The 22,500-nt window shown below is 43.0% G+C and overlaps 1 protein-coding gene across 1 annotated transcript in view; it reads left to right on the forward strand.

Annotated features, from left to right (window-relative positions):
- The window catches only part of LOC143275304 (uncharacterized), a 641,085-nt gene that overhangs the window by 108,143 nt on the left and 510,442 nt on the right, over positions 1-22,500 (forward strand). The window lies entirely within an intron of this gene.

Genomic DNA, 22,500 nt, shown 5'->3' on the forward strand with positions numbered 1-22,500 from the left:
TCTTGTCTTGTCTTGTCTTGTCTCGTCTCGTCTCGTCTCGTCTCGTCTCGTCTCGTCTTGTCTCGTCTCGTCTTGTCTCGTCTCGTCTCGTCTCGTCTCGTCTCGTCATATCTTTTCTCGTCTTGTCTTGTCTCATTTTGCCTTGTCTTGTCTGATCTTTTCTCGTCTTGTCTTTTCTAGTCCTGTCATGCCTTTTCTCGATTTGCCTTTCTAGTTTTGCCTCGTTTTGTCTTGTTTTGCCTTGTTTTGCCTTGTCTTGTCTTGTTTTGCCTTGTCTCGTTTTGTTTTGTCTCGTCTCATCTCGTCTTGTCTTTTCTCGTCTCGTCTTGTCTTGTCTTGTCTTGTCTTGTCTTGTCTTGTCATACTTCCCACAAACACAGTGGATATTCCAGACCTGATGCCAATTCCTCACCCCTCCAACCCCACCTTCACCCCCCCCCCCTACCGCATTACACTTTCTTCCACTTCGACGGACTTCGACGGGAAAGATTATTTCGTGTCAGTTTGCTTTATCGACACCCTGCCCTATAACGCATCGATAAAGCAACAACTGATTTTTTTTGTTAATTAATACCATGTACGAAAAAAAAGACAAAAGGATCTGAAAAACAACAACAACAACAACAACACACACACACACACACACACACACACACACACAGATATATAAGTGTGTGTGTGCGTGTGTGCGTGTGTGTTTTGGCAAAAAGTTAGTTTGGATGCCTAAGGGACCCCCCCCCCTTCCCCCGCACCCCCTCCACCCCCAAGAGAGAGAGAGAGAGAGAGAGAGAGAGAGACGCGGATGGTAAAGGGCAGAGCGAAGGCAAGACTTCAGCATGCACAATGCCTTAGGGGCACAGTCAATATTGCTGGCCCCCCCACACCCCACCCCCCCCACCCCCATGTCACCTCTTCGATCTGTGGAGGGAGACCCCGGCTCTTAGCGTGAGGAAGAGTCCGCTTTATTGATATGTCCTGCCCGGCAGTGTTTTTGGTGGGGTGGGACGGGGCAGGGCGGAATGCGGGGGAGGGGGGGGGGGGGGGGCGGGGGGGGCGGGGGGGGGGGGGGGGGAGAAACATTATTAATTTCTTTGGAAGTGGGCTCCAAGGAAAATGCAACAGTCCCCTTCAGCCACAAAAACAACAAGAGAGGCAAGGCCTTCAAGACTCACTTGTGATAAATTAAGTCCCCTAGCATTAATTACAGAGTAATTTCCCTTTTTTTTTTTTTTTACTATCTGCACCAAAACGTTTGTAAAATAAATAAAAATTCCATGCTTAGCAAAAGAAGTTCCTGTTTGAGCAAAAAATGATAATAATGACTCCTCTTGTTGTGTCAGAGTAAGAGGTGAAAATGCCAAGTTTAGAGAATACAAAAAATATAAATATATCAGTAAATGCAGTTTGCATATAATTAGGATTCTTTTTTATTTTTTTGTGCCCACCCCAGAGGTGCAATATTGTTTTAAACAAGATGACTGGAAAGAACTGAATTTTTCCTATTTTTATGCCAAATTTGGTGTCAACTGACAAAGTAGTTGCAGAGAAAATGTCAATGTTAAAGTTTACCACGGACACACAGACACACACACATACAGACACACACACACACAGACAACCGAACACCGGGTTAAAACATAGACTCACTTTGTTTACACAAGTGAGTCAAAAACAACAAACCAACAACCATGGTGCTCCAGCTGTATCATCTATACCGTCCCACACCCTCCCCCCGAAGACGCTGAGGTGGAATGTTTCTATCCCGTGTATATATTAACTTAGCCTTACCAGTCTCGAGCGAGTGAGTCTGCACCTAGCCAGTTGCATTGCTTGGTTCTAACTTTTTTGACAGTTACACGTGACTAAATTCCTACGCTGACCGAACTACGCCATTGGTCAGTTCCATGCCACACACAGTTAGTAGCGGGTTACGACCATACTATAGGCTCTTCCGTCCGAGCAATGCGACTGGCTGGCGGAATACCTTTGTAAAATAATTTTTAGCTCGCAAATCCTCGCTATCATCATCGTCATCTGTTTGCCTGTGCCTCCCTCTGTATGTTTTTGTATCTCGCTGTCTCTCTGTGTGCACCTTGTCTCTGTCGTCTGTCTGTCTGTCTGTCTGTCCGTCTCGTCTCTCCCTCTGTCTGTCTGACTGTCTTTCTGTTCTTTTTTTATTTCTTCTTCTCTCTTTGTCTCTGTCTCTCTCTTTGTTTCAGTCTCTGTCTCTCTCTGTCTCTCTCTCTTCCCGTCCGCCTGGATACTGTCAGGACCTTGAGGGTGGAAGGAACCACAACAACTTGCTGAACACAGATTTTCACAGATGAAAGGTTGAAGGTCCCATTATATTATTATTACTACTACCTCTTTTTATATTATAATTATTATTTATTTATTTATTTATTTATTTATTTATTTATGTAAGCTTATCTATTATTTATTCACCTTTTTTTTTCTCAAGGGCTGACTAAGCGCGTTGGATTACGCTGCTGGTCAGGCATCTGCTTGGCAGATGTGGTGTAGCGTACATGGATTTGTCCGAACGCAGTGACGCCTCCTTGAGCTACTGATACTGAAACTGAAACTGAAGGTCCCATTGTCTTCTGCGGCCATCGAAGCAGTGAATTCACATCTGCTGTGCCCAATGGCTTGGCACAGGAAGGCGAGGCCCAATTCTCTCCCTCCGCCATTTTTTTGTTTGTTTGTCACCTTTCCCAACCGAAGTGAGGTACCCGTTCACACCTGAGTGGAGTGAGGAAAATCAGAGTAAAGTGCCTTTCCCTAAGACACAACACCCTGCCGAAACGGGGCTTCGAACCCTAATCACTGGTGAACAAAATAATGGATCAGAGGTCCAACTCTTTCATAATAATAATACTAATAATGATAATAATAATAATAATAATAATAGTAATAGTAATGATAATGGATACTTGTTAGCGCTTTCCTTCCTGAAAGGGAGCTCAAAGGTCTTTACAATAAACATAAAACACACACACACACACACACACACACACACACACACACACACACAGACACACGCGCACAAAGCATTCAGAGACTACGCTTGTTACATTTCATAGTCTCTCTCTTTCTCTCACTCTCTCTCTCTCTCACACACACACGCTCACACGCACGCACACACGCACGCACGCACACGAGGAGTCTGCATGGATTATGACTGAAATGTCATTGGAAAGGGATGGAAGGTCTATGTATTGGCGTTTCCAAAAAGATGTGTTTTCAGACCGGTTTTAAAAGATTGAAATGAGGAAGAGTGGCGAAGATCGTGAAGTAAACTGTTCCATGCTGATGGAGCTGAATGAGAAAAGGAAGAATCACCGAAGGACTGGGTTTTAACACGGGGAGCGAGAAGCCGCCGTGAATCGGAAGATGATCTCTGAGTTGTCGTGGGGGTGTGTAGGTTTCAATGACTTCTCGCAACTACTGATGGGCTGCACACGAAATAGAGTTGAAGGTAAGAGTTGCGACTTTATACCGAATGTGGGCAGGAATTGGTAACCAGTGAAGAGAATGCAGAAAACGAGTGATATTATCAGTCTTTTTGGTTCTAAAGATTAACCTTGCTGCTGCGTTTCGAACTTTCTGGAGTTTATGTATTAACTCACTCAGTACGGCCAGTCCTCTCTTCTCCTCTACACAGACCCCTCGGATGTCCAGTGGGTGTCTGAATGACCCAACCTTTAGCTTCCGTCGTCAGAATTGTGGTATTCTTTGTCAACATTCACGTCTTCAGTATAAGAGCCTTCCGCTTGCAATATTTTGATGATGGTAATTGGGGTGAAACGCTGTTAACGTCGTCTCTTTCGCCGTTCGTATGGAGAGAGTTAAGTATTCAGGACAACTGATTCTTTACCGACTCTGCCACGGTGTTTGTTTTAGTTACCAATGTGTGTTGCTTATCTGACTGTATTTGACACCCCCCACCCCTTTTTCTATGTTCATGTATAGATCTGTTGTCTGTCTGTTCATCTATCTATCTTTGTCTTGTTCTGTGTCTTTGTACCTCTATCTTTGTCTCTCGGTCTGTATGTTTGTTCGTCTGTTTCTGTCTGCCCTCCTCTCACTCTCTCCACCCCCTCTCTCTCTGTGTTATCGTTATTGTTGTTATAGTTGTCCCGAGGGCAGATTGGAAGACCAGGCCATGCCTTCATTTTTTTTATCCTTGAGTAATAAAGTTTTTGAATATTGAATCTCACTCTCTCTCTCTCTCTCTCTCTCTCTCTCTCTCACACACACACACACACACACACACTGTCTCTTTCCCTCTCTCTCTATCTCTCTATCTTCATTCTCCTGTCTGTCTCTTTTTCTACATCTCCCCCCTCTCTCTCCTCACTCTCCTCTCACTCTCTCTCTTTCACACTCTCTCACACACACTCTCTTTCACTCTCTCTCTCTCTCTCTCTCGGACTCGAAAATATACACGCCCATGTCTGGGCACACTGTGTGGACTTTTTCAAAACGGATTTTCTCTTGTGTTGCGCATTTGCCAACCCTTTCAGTTGGATTACAGTTCCACCTGATAACGAATCATCACATCTCACAGTCACGGGTCGATAACTGTCAGACCGTTGGGAGTCAGATTACAGAAAGTGGAACTGACAAGTGAAAACTACTGACCTAAAAAAAAAATGTCTGTATGGCGGGGTGGTGGTGGTGGTGGTGTGTGTGTGTGTGTGTGTGTGTGTGTGTGTGTGGGTGGGTGGGTATGCGCGATCACTCCGGCGCTTGTGTGTGTGTGTGCATTTTTGCGCGTGTGTGAATGTGGGTGTATGTGTAAGTGAGAGACTGTGTCTATGTATATCTGTGTTCGCGCGCATGCGCTTGTCCTTGCGCTTCATTGTACACCTACGTGCATGCATACTCTCAAGGAGGCGTCACTGCGTTCGGACAAATCCATACACGCTACACCACATCTGTTGAGCAGATGCCTGACCAGCAGCATAACCCAACGCGCTTAGTCAGGCCTTGAGTGCATGCTTACATATTTGTGTACCTATGAAAGTGGATTTCATTTTACGTAATTTCGCCAGAGGACAACACTCTCGTTGCCATGGGTTCTTTTTCAGTGCGCCAAGTGCGTGCTGCACACGGGACCTCGGTTTTATCGTCTCATCCGAAAGACTAGACGCTCAGTTTGATTTTCCAGTCAAACTTAGGAGAAAGGGCGAGAGCGGGATTCGAACCCACACCCTCACGGACTCTCTGTATTGGCAGCTGAGCGTCTTAACCATTCTGCCACCTTCCTCCTAAGGACGCAGTGACGCCTCCTTGAGAAAGTGAAACTGAAACTGAAACTGCATGCATACTCGCCTTCCCGCTCGAGAGTCGTCTCGCTCCGATTACAGTATACACAATTATTTGGCAAAGCTTCTAGTGATAAAATAAGGAAAGTGCATGATATCAACCTTCCATAGTAAGGATGATTTATTATTGATCTTCTTACATAAGTGTGACGTCGCAGAATCAATTGAGACGGTTGTCACTCCCCCCGCCCCCCCCCCCCCCCCGCCCCCCCCCGCCCCTCCCACCTCCACGACCAATGATTAATTCTTGCTGTATATAATAATAAAGTAGGTGCATTGCATTACCTGCCATAATGATAATAGTTTACTAACATAACTGTGTCCAGGGTGAAATCAGTTAACTGTCACTCCTCCCCTACCGCCCCCCCCCGTTACACCCCCGCCCCCCGGAAAAAAAAAGAAAAAAAGAAAAAGAGAGATAAACTCCTAGAATGTATGATAACAATACGGTGCATTGCATCACTTGCCATAGTAATAACCTACTAACATAACTGTCTCATGGTGCGGAATCAATTGAGATAGCTGTCACTCTTCCGCCCCCTATACCCTCCTCGCCCCCGTTCCTCCGCCCAAATCACAAACTTCGCCTATTTTTTTTTTTAATAAGAAAGAAGGTGGTTTGTATTTCATCACGTAGTAGTAATCGTATAACGTAAGTGTGACGACGCAAAATTAATAAATTGAGATGGCTGTCAGTCCTACCCACACACCCACCCTCTCCCTCACCTCCCATCATTAACTATCCTCCCCACACGCGCCCCTCCACTGCCCCCTGATCCCCCCCCCCCTTCCCCTCCATGTTATGAACTCCTGCAAGGTATGATAACAAATAAGACACACAAGATATGACTGCCATGCCTTTAAGAAGATCTCCCGTGCACACATTGCATCGTCACGGACGTCAGTGGTTTTTTTCCCCCCCCCCGTTGTCTTGTCACTCCCGCTTCTGGCTCCTGACATCATAACGGGAACCGCTGCTGAGCATGATAATTATCAAATAAGACACACCATCATGCATGCAATACATTCCCCTGGTCACGCGCCGCTATGCATAATATCAATAAGACACACGGCGCGCTAATACATTCCTCCTGTCACCGGTGATCTCCTCAAGGCATAAATGTAGCGTCTCAGCGTCACTTGAAAAAGGCTGTCACCCTCTCCCGGCCGCCCCAGCCCCCCACCTCCCCCCACCCCCGGCTTCATTCACCTACTGACCCCCACCCCCACCCCCACCCCCCGCCTTACCCCATCATCTCCCCTCCCTTAATCCCTTCCCTGAAGGTCCTATTCTCCAGATCCATACTCATCATCGCAGTCCTGTTTCTCTTTACGTCATGACCTGTTTGCTATGTATGATATAACATACAATGTCCAATGCACTTCACGTCCTGCGGTCGTGATTCTCCCCGACGCGATATGGATTGTCATGGCTCCCAGAGGAATAATTTTGGCTGTTCATTCCATCTATGGCTTGTTTTTTGTTGTTGTTTTTTTTTTCTTAGATCGCGAACTTGTGTCTGGCTGTGTGTGTGTGTGATGACATATGATCGAACGTGTGATAAATACGAGCATTTCCTGACACTGATTCTCTGATACGTATGAGTGGATCGTCATTTATTTCCCTTATCGCTTTGTGCATGCTGTCTCTGTCTGTTTGTCTGTCTGTCCATCTGTCCCCCTCTCTCTGTGTCTCTCTTTCCCCCCTCTCTCTCTTCTCCATTGTCTGTCTTTTCTCCCTCTCTTTCTCCCTCCATCTCTCTTTTCTCTGTATCTGTGCGGATGAGTGTAAGATTTTCCCTTTTCCCTTTCCTTCTCATAGTTTCCCCTCTTCTTCTCTCTTCTTCCTCTCGCTTTCCTTTGAACAGAGAATACACTTTCGAAATGATATCTCGCAACTTGTTCTCAGTACAGTTCGGAATAGTAGTGTATGTCTTTTATCAACGACAAACCAGAGCGAACACAAGATGAAATGAAACAAAACAAAATGAAACGAAGTGATGTAAGAAGAACTAAAATGGAATATAATGAAATTTAAAGAGAAGAAACACGCTAACAACATATACAATACGAGATGAAAATCAATGAAATATACACCATAGAAACAGAAGTCTTCTCAGATATATTCCTTTAGTCTGATCGATTCTTTTCCTCCCAGACAGACCTATTCATAGTTGTCTGTTGGAGTATACCGTGACGTCTAGACGGGTTACATTAACACGACAGATCCGGATTCCCGCATTCTGTTTAAAAGGCTGGTAGGGTCCACTTCGTCATGTACCTGTCCTCAAGAAAACAAGCTTTTGCATGCAAACTGGTAGTTAAGCGTGCGTTGTGTGTGTGCGTGTGTGTGTGTGTGTGTGTGTGTGTGTGTGTGTGTGTGTGCGCGCGCGCGCGCGTGCGTGCGTGTGTTTACATACGTATGCATACACATACATACACAAAGCACACGTATGCTCTCTCTCGCACACACAAACACACACACACGCGCGCGCACATACGCACTTACACACTCATACATATACATACAAGCACGCATGTACGCACAGATACACATACACGTACGCACGCACTCCCGTCACGCATCTCCACACACGCTCTGATGTACGCGCGTACATGAACGCATACTGCACACGTTCGCTTTTTGTGTATGGAAATAGAGAGAAGTGCATATATGCACATATTCTCACACATTTCTGTCACATATTCTCACACACTTCTGTCATCTGCGAAGCAATTGTTCGTGATGTTTCTTTTCTCCGACTCGGACTGTGTGACAAGACCTTCAAGTGTGTCAGTCATGATACGTTCCAGAGATATTTGGAACAATATAGAAGATAAAAGACAGCCCTGAAGAACTGCAGCCGACGTACAGAACCACTGCATTAGCACCCTGTGTGAGTACCGTACGGATCGCTTTTGAGTATACTTGCTGGTGTTGATAGGCCTTTGTCCTGATTTTTTTTCCATTGTGGCCCATATTGCTCCCCCCCACCACGCCCCCTTGCTAGACTCGAACGCCTTCTTGAAGTCTATGAAGACGTGGTAGAACCCTCTCTTCATTATCACACAGGAAAATCAATGTCTCCATTTCCATACTTGTAGTGACTTCCTGCCCAGATCTCAGGTGTCTGCAGACCAATGGGGGTCTTTCACTGAAGGGACGTAGTGGCGGTCTCACTTCCGGAAGGACGCTCACTCGGTCTAGCTCCTCCGCGACTAAGCGATCGTTGTCATCGGTCTGGGGTTTAGCAGGTGGCCGGAGTCATGCACATGCTGAATCGGAACAGGCACTACCCAATACCACATTAGTGACTTAGCTGCAGCGTCAGGGTCTGCTCTGGTACATGGCCTCCTGGCGACATTTCATCAACAGCTCCCTGTGGACTGCAGGGGGTCTGGGGCTGCAACAGAAAATCCAGAGTATGGCTGTTGTATAGGGGATTCTGGGTTAGCGGTGTGAGAATATTAACGCCACTGAAACGGTGCGGAAGTTGTGACAGCACCCATCCCACCCTCCCTCCCTTAAAAAAAAAAAAAAAAAAAAAAAAAAAAAATCATGCCAAGCAATTTTTTGCGATGACGAAAGGGTTGTTTACTTAGAACAGTTTTTTCCCTTTTATTCTGGTATTCAAAAGAAATAAACAGAATAAGAAACGTAGAAAGAGGAAGAAAACAGAAGAAGCAATTTATGTTTACGCATGTTTATTTCTATTCTACTTTTTTCCCCTCAAGAGCAAAAACGTTATATCGTATTTCGTTGCTTTCAAGACTTTGAAAAGATGAAGTCCTGATCGAAAATAGTTGTTTGCTGTGAATAAACACTTCTCTTCCTTCTCCGAAGTGCATAAGTAGCCAGGACCAACAAAACCTTTCTTTCTTAATAAATCGTTTTTAGCTTTTTAGGCGCTGGAGGAGAAAGCAGATAGGAAGAAGCAGAAGAAGGAGGAGGAACTTGCTGCAAGTGGAGAAGGTGAAAAGAAAGAAAGAAAGAAAGAAAGAAAGGAATAAAGAATACACCATTTTGTAAGAGGGAGAAGGAAAGAACGAAAGAAAGAAAGGAAGCAAGAAAGAAAGGAATAAACGAATACACCATTCTGTAAGAGGGAGAAGGAAAGAAAGAAAGAAAGGAAGATAGAAAGGAATAAAAGAATACACCATTCTGTAAGAGGGAGAAGGAAAGAAAGAAAGGAAGATAGAGAGAAAGAAAGAAAGAAAGGAAGATAGAAAGAAAGGAATAAAAGAATACACCGTTCTGTAAGAGGGAGATGAAAAGAAAGAAAGAAAGATAGAAAGAAAGAAAGAAAGGAATAAAAGAATACAACATTCTGTAAGAGGGAGAAGGAAAGAAAGAAAGGCAGGAAGATAGAAAGAAAGGAATAAAAGAATACAACATTCTGCAAGAGGGAGAAGGAAAGAAAGAAAGAAAGGAAGGAAGATAGAAAGAAAGGAATAAACGAATACACCATTCTGTAAGAGGGAGAAGGAAAGAAAGGAAGAAAGACAGGAAGATAGAAATAAATAAATAAAAGAATACACCATTCTGTAAGAGGGAAATGAAAAGAAAGAAAGGAAGATAGAAAGAAAGGCATAAAAGAATACAACATTCTGTAAGAGGGAGAAGGAAAGAAAGAAAGGAAGGAAGATAGAAAGAAAGGAATAAAATACAACATTCTGTAAGAGGGAGATGAAAAGAAAGAAAGGAAGAAAGAAAGAAAGGAATAAAAGAACACACCATTCTGTAAGAGGGAGAAAGAAAGAAAGGAAGCAAGAAAGAAAGGAATAAACGAATACACCATTCTGTAAGAGGGAGAAGGAAAGAAAGAAAGACAGGAAGATAGAAAGAAAGGAATAAAAGAATACACCATTCTGTAAGAGGGAGAAGGAAAGAAAGAAAGGAAGATAGAAAGAAAGAAAGGAAGATAGAAAGAAAGGAATAAATGAATACACCATTCTGTAAGAAGGAGAAGGAAAGAAAGAAATATAGAAAGAAAGGAATAAACGAATACACCATTCTGTAAGAGGGAGAAGGAAAGAAAGAAAGACAGGAAGATAGAAAGAAAGGAATAAAAGAATACACCGTTCTGTAAGAGGGAGATGAAAAGAAAGAAAGAAAGATAGAAAGAAAGAAAGAAAGGAATAAAAGAATACATTCTGCAAGAGGGAGATGAAAAGAAAGAAAGGAAGAAAGAAAGAAAGGAATAAAAGAACACACCATTCTGTAAGAGGGAGAAAAAAAAGAAAGAAAGAAAAGAAGATAGAAAGAAAGGAATAAACGAATACACCGTTCTGTAAGAGGGAGAAGGAAAGAAAGGAAGACAGAAAGGAAGATAGAAAGAAAGGAATAAACGAATACACCATTCTGTAAGAAGGAGAAAGAAAGAAAGAAAGAAAGAAAGGAATAAAAGAATACAACATTCTGCAAGAGGGAGATGAAAAGAAAGAAAGGAAGAAAGAAAGAAAGGAATAAAAGAACACACCATTCTGTAAGAGGGAGAAAAAAAGAAAGAAAGAAAAGAAGATAGAAAGAAAGGAATAAACGAATACACCGTTCTGTAAGAGGGAGAAGGAAAGAAAGGAAGAAAGAAAGGAAGATAGAAAGAAAGGAATAAACGAATACACCATTCTGTAAGAAGGAGAAAGAAAGAAAGAAAGAAAGGAATAAAAGAATACAACATTCTGTAAGAGGGAGAAGGAAAGAAAGAAAGAAAGGCAGGAAGATAGAAAGAAAGGAATAAAAGAATACAACATTCTGTAAGAGGGAGAAGGAAAGAAAGAAAGAAAGGAATAAAAGAATACAACATTCTGCAAGAGGGAGATGAAAAGAAAGAAAGGAAGAAAGAAAGAAAGGAATAAAAGAACACACCATTCTGTAAGAGGGAGAAAAAAAGAAAGAAAGAAAAGAAGATAGAAAGAAAGGAATAAACGAATACACCATTCTGTAAGAAGGAGAAAGAAAGAAAGAAAGAAAGGAATAAAAGAATGCAACATTCTGTAAGAGGGAGAAGGAAAGAAAGAAAGGAATAAAAGAACACACCATTCTGTAAGAGGGAGAAAGAAAGAAAGAAAGAAAGAAGCAGAAGATGTGTATCCCTTTTCCAGTCATGATGTTGACCGATTCCAAGAAAAAGAGGGAAAAGAAAGAAAGAAAGATAGATAGATAGAAAGAAAAGAATAAAAGAATACAACATTCTGTAAGAGGGAGAAGGAAAGAAAGAAAGAAAGAAAGAAAGAGAGAAAGAAAGATAGAAAGAAAGGAATAAAAGAATACAACATTCTGTAAGAGGGAGAAGGAAAGAAAGAAAGAAAGGAAGAAAGAAAGAAAGGAATAAAAGAACACAGCATTCTGTAAGAGGGAGAAAGAAAGAAAGGAATAAAAGAACGCAGCATTCTGTAAGAGGGAGAAAGAAAGAAAGGAATAAAAGAACACAGCATTCTGTAAGAGGGAGAAAGAAAGAAAGGAATAAAAGAACGCAGCATTCTGTAAGAGGGAGAAAGAAAGAAAGAAAGAAAGAAGCAGAAGATGTGTATCCTTTTTCTAGTCATGATGTTGACCGATTCCAAGAAAAAGATGGAGACCCCAAGGGCGGGATCCTATTTCCAGTCATCATGCTGACGCATTGTAAGATAGGGAAAAAAAGGAAAAGAAAGAAAGAAAAGGAAACAGACAAAAGAATAAACGAATGTGTGCAATAAAAGGGAGAGAAATAAATAAATAAATAGAGAACGCACAAAAGCAGGAGTGTTTCCTATTTCCAGTCATGGTGTTTACCGAGACAAGAAGAAGGTGAAGACGTTAACTCACTCAGTACGGCCAGTCCTCTCTTCTCCTCTATACAGACCCATCGGATGTCCAGTGGGTGTCTGAATGACCCAACCTTTAGCTTCCGTCTTCAGAATTGTGGTATTCTCTGTCAACATTCACCTCTTCAGTATAAGAGCCTTCCGCTTGCAATATTTTGATGATGGTAACTGGGGTGAAACGCTGTTAACGTCGTCTCTTTCGCCGTTCGTATGGAAAGAGTTAACGTAGCTGTTATTACACAGTTGCAGCAAACGCAAAAAAAAAAAAAAAAAAAAAAAAAAAAAAAAAATCCCGAGATTCACTCTCTGTTACCTGTCTGTCTGTCTGTCTGTTTGTGTTGAAAATCTTGAGGTGAGGTTCATCTGAAGTACACTGTTCCGTCTCTTTTTTTCCCCAAAACTCTTTATCTGTCTCTGTCTATGTCTCTGTCTGTCCGTCTGTCTGTCTGTCCGTCTCTCGCTCTCTCTCAGTTTTTTTGTCTCTGTCTTTCATGCACACGCACGCACATATTCAAGCATACACACACGCGCACACACGCACACACATACATACACACGCGACACACACACACACACACACACACACACACACACACACACACACGCACACACACAGGCGCACACACATAAGTACACACGCAACACATACAGACGCACACACACACACACGCGCACGCGCGCAACAGATGATATTGCAAACGGCATATCTATCTATCTGTCTGTCTATCAGTCTGTCTGTCTGCCTGTCTGTCTATGTCTGAATTGTATGACCAGTAACAGATCATAGCCAGTATCAGGTTGAAAGTATTTATTCTTTTGAATCAGCGTTTTCACCTTGATGACTACTTCTTGGCATTAAATCCTGATATTTCCCGGCACATGATTACATTATAAAATCCTCAAAAAACATTCTGAACATCAAAACAACAGGTAGTAGATCTGGAGACCTTTCATTCGCACTGCACATTAGGAAAGCGACCTTGAGAAAATAAAAGCTTTTAGTGGACATAAAAGAACAGTTTCAGTTTCAGTTTCAGTAGCTCAAGGAGGCCTCACTGCGTTCGCACAAATCCATATACGCTACACCACATCTGCCAAGCAGATGCCTGACCAGCAGCGTAACCCAACGGGCTTAGTCAGGCCTTGAGAAAAAAAGAAAGAAAAAAAAGGGGGAATAAATAATAGATAAATACATAAAAACAATAACTACTACCACTACTAATAATATGTATAAGGCTCAAAAACGTGATGAAGTCAATAATAAGCGTATATAGATAAATAAATAAATAATAATTATAATATAAAAAAAGTAGTAGTAGTAGTAGTAGTAGTAATAAATAAATAAATCAATCAATAAAAAAGGCAAAAAATAATAATAATAAAAAAGACAACAATGATGATAAATAAGCAAATAAATGTAAAACATGGAGACACACATTCACACATACACCCACATATGCATAACAGATATGCACCAAACATGCATTTTCACAGATATGAAAGCACAGTCAAATACACATAAACGTACATGAGCCCCGACACACATACACACACACACACACACACACACACACACCTCCCACACACACACACATTACCCTGCACCTCCTCTACACTCGTTTCTAGGCTAAAAGAACAGCGACTGTTTAATAATAGCTGACAGACCTTTGTCATTAATTTCGGGTGAGACATAAACCGAGACTCCCGTGTGCAGCACAAGTAACAGGATTTCACGACAACAAAAGGGTTGTCCTCGGTAAAAATCTGTAGGAAAAAAAAAATCCGTTTTCATAGTAAACAGAAATACACTTGCAACCCGTTTAAAAGGGGTGGCGCTGCGACAATGGTAACACGCTCTCTTCCTGAGGAGAGCTGCACGAATTTGAAAAAAACAGGAAATGTGTTGTGACAAAACGTAATACAATATTTTGCAGTACAGTGCAATAAAGTACAATCCATAACAATGAAGTACAGTACAATACAGTACAATACAGTACGATACAATACAATGCGATGAAACTAACCTATCATTTCCGTCAACAGGTGGGCATAGCAGGTGGTGTATTAAGTACGTTTAAATCAGAACAGGCACCACTGATCACCACCACCCAAGTGACTCAGCAACAGTGCAGGGTCCACTCTGGTGTGAGGTCTCTTGGAGACTTAACATCGATAGTTCCCGGTGGTCTGCCGACGGAGGAACCCAGGTGTGGGTGTGGATGGGGGCAAGGAATGAGCGGCGTGGGAGTGGTGCCACTGAAACGGCGCAGAGTATGTGAAAAGAAATAAAGAAAGAAAGAAAGTGATGAAACGCAACGCTTCGAAGCACAAAGCAACATAACACTGGCAACGTGCTCTCCCCCCGAAGAGAGAAGCGCGAATTTCTCGCAGAGTAATCTGTTGTGATAAAACGTACGAATACTCAGTACAAAATACACTCACACACACACACACACACACACACACACACACACACACACACACGACACCGACACAGAAACACAGACACAGACAGACAGACAGACAGACAGACAAATACACACACACACACACACACACACACACACACACACACACACACACACACACACACGACACCGACACAGAAACACAGACACAGACAGACAGACAAGACAGATACACACACACACACACACTGACACAGAAACACAGATACACACACACACACACACACACACACACACACACACACACACACACACACACACACACACACACACACACACACACATTGTAAACTGACCAGCAACAAACAGGAACCCCCCCCACCCCACCCCCCAGAAATCTGCCCTGGCGTCTTGTCGTGAAGTTTGCCACAGGCTTGCAAAGAGGGGGAAAGTGTGTGATAGCACCACCATCAATCGATCGATAGAACCGTGAACGGACCTGGATTGGGAGGCAGCGATCGTGCTGTCAGCGGATTTCGTACATAAAGCCTGCATCTTCTTCTTCTTCCGCAAACCTTGCCTGTGAAGTTTGTGTAATAGGTGCGAAAGGGATGGGGGGGAGGAGGGGAGGGCGTGGGGCAATGGAGGGGGGGGGGGGTGAGGAGGCGAGAGGAGTACTCCCGGTGTAGCTGCTTATTTGTACCCCCGTTGGTTTAAAACATTTTTTTTTTTTACCCCGGGGGTCAAACCTGACTTGTCCAGATTAACCATTTCACCACCAATGTCGCATTTCGGCATAAGCCAGGTAAAGGTCGAAATGGGTGTAGAAGTCACACCAAACTAACTTGAAATGACTCCCGAGGATAAATCTAATTCGGACCAGTTAGTATCAATACAGACTATTAAAGTAGACCCTTCCACACACACACACACACACACACACACACACACACCACCCACCTTTGCTTCCGTTTAGTTATAGTCGGGAGGAAGGTAGCAGAATGGTTAAGACACTCGTCTGCCAATACAGAGGTCCGTGAGGATCTGGGATTGAATCCCGCTCTCGTCCTTTCCCCCAAGTTTGAATGGAAAATCGAACTGAGCGTCTAGTCATTCGGACAAGACGATAAACCGTGTGCAGCACGAACTTGGCGCACGGAGAAAGAACCCATGGCAACGTGAGGGTTGTCCTTTGGTACAATTCTGTTGAAGAAATCTGCTACGGCGGATAGGCACACACACACACACACACACACACACACACACACACACGCACGCACGCACGCACGCACGCACGCACCCACGCAAAGAATAGATAGATGCAAGCACTCAAGTCCTGACTAAACACGTTGGGATATGCTGCTGGTCAGGCATTCATCCTTGAGAAACTGAAACTTAACTGATAGGGGTGGAGATACTGAGTAATTAAAGGCTAGACCGGAACAACCCCCCTTCCTTTCAGAACAACTTAACTAAATCCGTAGAGAGGGAGGGGTTGGGGGTGGGTTGATCTTGACTAGCCGCAACTGACCGCCAAGGTCGTTTGAGGCTAGGCCAGAATGACTCCGGGGTGAAAGTTAACAAGGGGGTACATTAAAGCAGTTACACCAGAAGGGGTTTTTGGAAAAAAGGCAAGCAGGGTGACGTGGTGGTGATGTTGGCGGCGGCTGGAATTTAGTTTGTATGGTGGATGTAAATATCGATTTTTTGGGGGGAATCTTCTTGTTTTGGTAGACAATTTTGAGATTATTTTTTTTAGACTGAGAAAATCGTGGAAAGAATCTGGTACATATGTGAAAGAGAACACACACACACGCGCGCGCGCGCGCGCACACACACACACACACACACACACACACACACACACACACACACACACACACACACACACATGTACACATTCGCTTTCAACTACAGAAAGATACAAAAACAAAGGTAAAGAAAAAGTCCAAAAAGCAAAAACAAAGAAACAAACAAAAAAAAACAACGAAAAAACAAAACACAAAAGATACAAAAAATAACAAAAATAGGCAGAAAATACCAAAGGATTTACAAGACAAACAAGTACCCATCTCAAGAAAAAAAAAAAAAAAACACCAATAAAACGAAACTTCCAGTTGACTCTGAGTCATAAATATACAGCGATATATATGTTTCCATGTGAAAGCTTCAACCTACTGAAATTAATTCTTAGGTGACATTCCAAGTTCTCTAATTGCTATTAAATATAATGTAGTGGTTGTTAACGTTGTTGTATTTTCTGAGATGGTGTTATTGAATAGTTTTATCATTAAACAAAGGACTTGCCCATGTTAAAATAACTCATAATCTGGTACTTAAATAGCGAATTCTAGTGTTGCAACGCACAATCATTACAATGATGATTTTTCAAACGCTTCGCATTCATTTCAGAGCATACTCAACTGAAAAAACAAACAAAAAAAACACTAAAAAGAGTACTATGGAAGAGCTTTTTGAAAGTGGGTTTTAAGCAGACTTAAGCTGATTGGAACTGACGAAGCGAAGAGTTCATTCAATTAAGGTCGTTAGATTTGAATCACTTGTGGCAAACAGAGTTTGATCTGGTTTTTAACCCGGAGTGTTCGGATTGTCTCTAGAGTCTGCTGGATCTCTCGTCGTGCATCTCTCTCCTCATCGAGGGTGTTGTTGTGATATGTGTGTGAGTGTGTGTCTTGTCTTGTTCGTGTGTGACGGGTCAAACTTTAACATTGACATTTTCTGCAAATACTTTGTCATTGACCAAATATGGCAAAAAATAGAAAAAAATCATTTTTCCAGTCCCTCTTGTTAAAACAATGCATTGGCACTCTGATTGGCTAAAAATAAAGCAAAAAGCCTAATATATGCAAACAGCATTACTGTTATTGTAAATTATTTTGTATTCTAAACCTGGCATATGAACCCTATTGACAACAAGCATGCAGGAGTCATATTTTATCATTTTTTGTCAAACAGGAACTCTTTTACTAAGCATGGAAGTGATTTATGTTTGCAAACGTTTTGTGCATAGTAAAATAAGGAAATGGAATCTGTAATTAATGCTATGGGACTTTCATTTTATCCCTCATATCTTGAAGGCCTTTTGCCTCTCATTTTATTCTGAAGCATTTAAACATATAACTTAAACTAAACAGTTTCGGGAGAGAAAAAAAGGACTAGGTTGGGAAATGAAGGCTGAGGATCCGACGAGACATGGGCGGTTGATAATTGAGGAGAGAGAGAGGAAGGGAGAGAGAAAGGCATGAGCAGGTTTGATTTCCAGTATAGAAAGAGTTATATGCCATCAAAATTGATTTGCCGTATCTGACTCATCTTTAAGCGTCCGTCTAGTCCGCCTTACGAAAACCTACGACGTCCCTATGCTATGGTGGACGTCAGTGATGGGGAATCCGTTGTGGGAAAGATATTGGCGTTTTGAGCGTCTGGCGATGAAGATGGAACTGTACTGTCTCCCCCCCACCTCTCTCTCATCTCTCTCTGTGTACATGTGTGTGAGTAAGTGAAAAAAAGTGTTGTTGAGTGCATCGTGTTTGACATGAAACGTCGTCTTGGGGGAAAAATAAAAAAAGCCTAATTATATGCAAACTGCATTTACTGTTATATTTAAATTATTTTGTATTCTCTAAACCTGGCACTTTGACCTCTTATTCTGACACAACAACAAGAGGAGTCATTATTATCATTTTTTGTTCAAACAGGAACTTCTTTTACTAAGCATGGAATTTTTATTTATTTTGCAAACGTTTTGGTGCAGATAGTAAAAAAAGGGAAATTACTCTGTAATTAATGCTAGGGGACTTAATTTATCACAAGTGAGTCTTGAAGGCCTTGCCCCTCTTGTTATTTTATCTTTTTAACAAAACGTAAACTCGGGGAGAGAAAAAAAAAAGGAAACTAAGTGGGGGAAATAGAAGGCTGGAGAATCCACAGAGACAGGGAGAGAGAGAGAGAGAGAGAGAGAGAGAGAGGGGGGAGAGAAAGAAAGATGGCAGGTTTGATTTCCAGTATAGAAAGGAGTATATGCCATCAAAATTGATTTGCCGGTTCTGTGACTCTCTTCTTAGAGGTCGCGTCTAGTCCGCCTTATGAAAACCAGCGGAACAGCCCATCACTGCTGGACAGTCAGTGAAAGGAGCGAACCGTGTGGAGAAAGATAATTGGCGTTTTGAGACAGTCTGGACGATGAAGATAAGAGGAACTGTCTGTCTCCCCACCCCCCCTCTCTCTCTCTCTGTGTCTCTGTGTGTGTGTGTGTGTGTGTGTGTGTGTGTGTGTGTGAAGTGGAATCGTGAGTGGTCTGTGAAACGTCTGTCTTGTGGGAGGAAATGAGCGGGGCAGTCATAGAAGCGATGAAATGATGGAGACAGTAATATTTTAGAGTGTTCCTTTTCCTGGCCCGCTGTTTTTTTTTTTCTCTGGACAGAAGAGGAAGGTTAGGAGTGATGGGGGTCAGGGCATAGTATGAATGAAGGGTCGGGGGTTGGTTGGTGGGGTGGGGTGGGGTGGGGGAAGTGTAATGGCTGAACGTAAGAGGACGCTTTGGAAAAGCCCAAGAGAAGACACAAGAAGGAGGGAGGTGGTGGTGTAAAGACGGTTTCTCACTTTTAGGGGACTGGTTAGAAGGACCCAAAAGGTTTAGGATGAGGAGGGGGGCGGGGTGGGGGGGGGGGGGGGAGAGTGTACCCGGTAAGGGAAGAGTAATAAATGGTCAGACGTACCAAAACTAACCGGAAAGGAAATGATCAGTGCAACAGGAAAGGACGAAAAATGCCTGGGAAGGAGGGGTTCGGGTCAGAAGTCTGTCACAAGGTGAGAGATAGTCAAATTGTCAGGCAGGAACTCTTTTAAAAGACCTTTTAGTGAAGTCGGACAGAAAAAAAAAAATGTCATGGTACATGTAGGACATATGACATTTGACATTGCTGCTTTTAGCCCGGCCGACCGCACAGGCCATACAAGGGCTACATACAGGGAGACTGTAAGGACGGAACTCATAGACATAGGATGAGGGGGGTGAACAGACTGTTAGGAAGGAAGTAACAGATATAGGATGAAGGGGTGAACAGAGGAAGGAACTGACAGACATAGAATGAGGGTGTGAACAGACTGTTAGGAAGGAACTAACAGACATAGGATGAGGGGTGAACAGACTGTTAGGAAGGAACTAACAGACATAGGATGAGGGGGGTGAACAGAGTGTTAGGAACTGACAGACATAGGATGAGGGGTGAACAGAGTGTTAGGAAGGAACTAACAGACATAGGATGAGGGGGGTGAACAGAGGAAGGAAGTAACAGACATAGGATGAGGGGGGTGAACAGAGGAAGGAAGTAACAGACATAGGATGAGGGGGGTGAACAGAGTGTTAGGAAGGAACTAACAGACATAGAATGAGGGTGTGAACAGACTGTTAGGAAGGAACTAACAGACATAGGATGAGGGGGGTGAACAGAGTGTTAGGAAGGAACTAACAGACATAGGATGAGGGGGGTGAACAGAGTGTTAGGAAGGAACTAACAGACATAGGATGAGGGGGGTGAACAGACTGTTAGGAAGGAAGTAACAGACATAGGATGAGGGGTGAACAGAGTGTTAGGAAGGAACTAACAGACATAGGATGAGGGGGGTGAACAGACTGTTAGGAAGGAAGTAACAGACATAGGATGAGGGGGGTGAACAGAGGAAGGAAGTAACAGACATAGGATGAGGGGGGTGAACAGAGGAAGGAACTAACAGACATAGAATGAGGGTGTGAACAGACTGTTAGGAAGGAACTAACAGACATAGGATGAGGGGGGTGAACAGAGTGTTAGGAAGGAACTAACAGACATAGGATGAGGGGGGTGAACAGACTGTTAGGAAGGAAGTAACAGACATAGGATGAGGGGGGTGAACAGACTGTTAGGAAGGAACTAACAGACATAGGATGAGGGGGGTGAACAGAGTGTTAGGAAGGAAGTAACAGACATAGGATGAGGGGGGTGAACAGACTGTTAGGAAGGAACTAACAGACATAGGATGAGGGGTGAACAGACTGTTAGGAAGGAAGTAACAGACATAGGATGAGGGGGTGAACAGACTGTTAGGAAGGAACTAACAGACATAGGATGAGGGGGGTGAACAGAGTGTTAGGAAGGAACTAACAGACATAGGATGAGGGGTGAACAGACTGTTAGGAAGGAAGTAACAGATATAGGATGAGGGGGGTGAACAGACTGTTAGGAAGGAAGTAACAGACATAGGATGAGGGGTGAACAGACTGTTAGGAAGGAACTAACAGACATAGGATGAGGGGGGTGAACAGAGTGTTAGGAAGTAACTAACAGACATAGGATGCTGGGGGTGGACAGTCAGAGGTAAGAAGACTTTCAGGACGGAACAAAGAAAAGAAGAAGAGCATAAAGACCATTTGCCGTGGTGAAGGACGACTGGGTTGTTGAGATGTTTCAGCATGTGGCCGGCTCCTATCCTACTCGAGTGTGCCAAAGGTTCAAATGGGAAGACTGGGAACACACACACTGAAGGGTCATCATCCTCACGAACGCGTCTTTATGAGTGTTGCTCAAATTTTCTTACCAGTACTGAAGATCTCTGAATTTTTCTCGAGTGAAGTTGACGCCGTGTAATACGGTATTAAAGAAAGCGTGGAGCACACAGTCTGTTCACGTTGTCCCCTAAAACTGAAATGAGTTCCTATGGAGGCATCGTCCTTGTCACCCTCACAATTTTTCAAATTAAAAAAAAAAAGTACATTGTTTCAGATTCTGTGGACTTTCATGTCCTGCTAACATGGTGACCTCGCTTTCGATCTTCCTGGACTTTACATACACGCTTGTAGTGAGTGCCTGTTAGATCCTCGGTGTCGGCTGATGCATAATGCGGCTGTTGTCAGAGGGATGTGGTGGCGGTTTCCTCTCCAGGGGAGGCGCTCTCTCAGTTAGCATTGTATTGTATTGTATTGTATTGCATTGCATTGCATTGTAATGTATGGCTTTGCTTTGCATTGCATTGTAATGTATTGCTTTGCTTTGCATTGCATTATATTGTATTGCTTTGCTTTGCATTGCATTGTATTGTATCGCTGTGCTTTGCATTGTATTGTATTACTTTTTGTCACAACAAATTTCCTCTGTGTGAAATTCGGGCTGCTCTCCTCGAGGAGAGCGCATCGCCATAGTGTTATGCCACCATTTAATTCTCTTTTTTTTTACAGTCTGCAAAGGTATATTTTGTTTTCCTATCAAAATTGGATTTTTGTACAAAATGTTGCCAAGGACAACTCTTTGCCTCAGCGACAAAAGAAATATTGTCGTCAGCAGGAGGCTTAGTAGTATGTGGCATCCTGCGTCATTTGTTTGAATGAGAAAGAACAGACATTGCTGACCACCGCCAGAGCGACTCACCAGCGGTGTAGTGTCCTCCGAGGTGTGGCATCCTGTGGCGACCTAACATCACTTCCTCCTTGTTGTTGGATTGCAGTCGCCAAGACTGTGGCAGACGAACTTGTGTGGTTTTGTGTGAGGGACTCGGAACACAGCAGACTGCGGGCAATGCCACTTAAATGACACCGGTGATGGAACTGCACTTTTTGACTCACTTTGTGTAAACAAAGTGAGTCTATGTTTTAACCCGGTGTTCGGTTGTCTGTGAGTGTGTGTGTGTGTCTGTGTGTCCGTGGTAAACTTTAACATTGACATTTTCTCTGCAAATACTTTGTCAGTTGACACCAAATTTGGCATAAAAATAGGAAAAATTCAGTTCATTCCAGTCGTCTTGTTTAAAGCAATATTGCACCTCTGGGATGGGTACAAAAAAATAAAAAAGAAGCCTAATTATATGCAAACTGCATTTACTGTTATATTTATATTTTTTTGTATTCTCTAAACTTGGCACTTTGATCTGATATTCTGACCCAACAACAAGAGCAGTCATTATTA

The sequence above is a fragment of the Babylonia areolata genome, chromosome 2 (assembly GCF_041734735.1).
Source record: "Babylonia areolata isolate BAREFJ2019XMU chromosome 2, ASM4173473v1, whole genome shotgun sequence".
Lineage (NCBI taxonomy): Eukaryota > Metazoa > Mollusca > Gastropoda > Neogastropoda > Buccinidae > Babylonia > Babylonia areolata.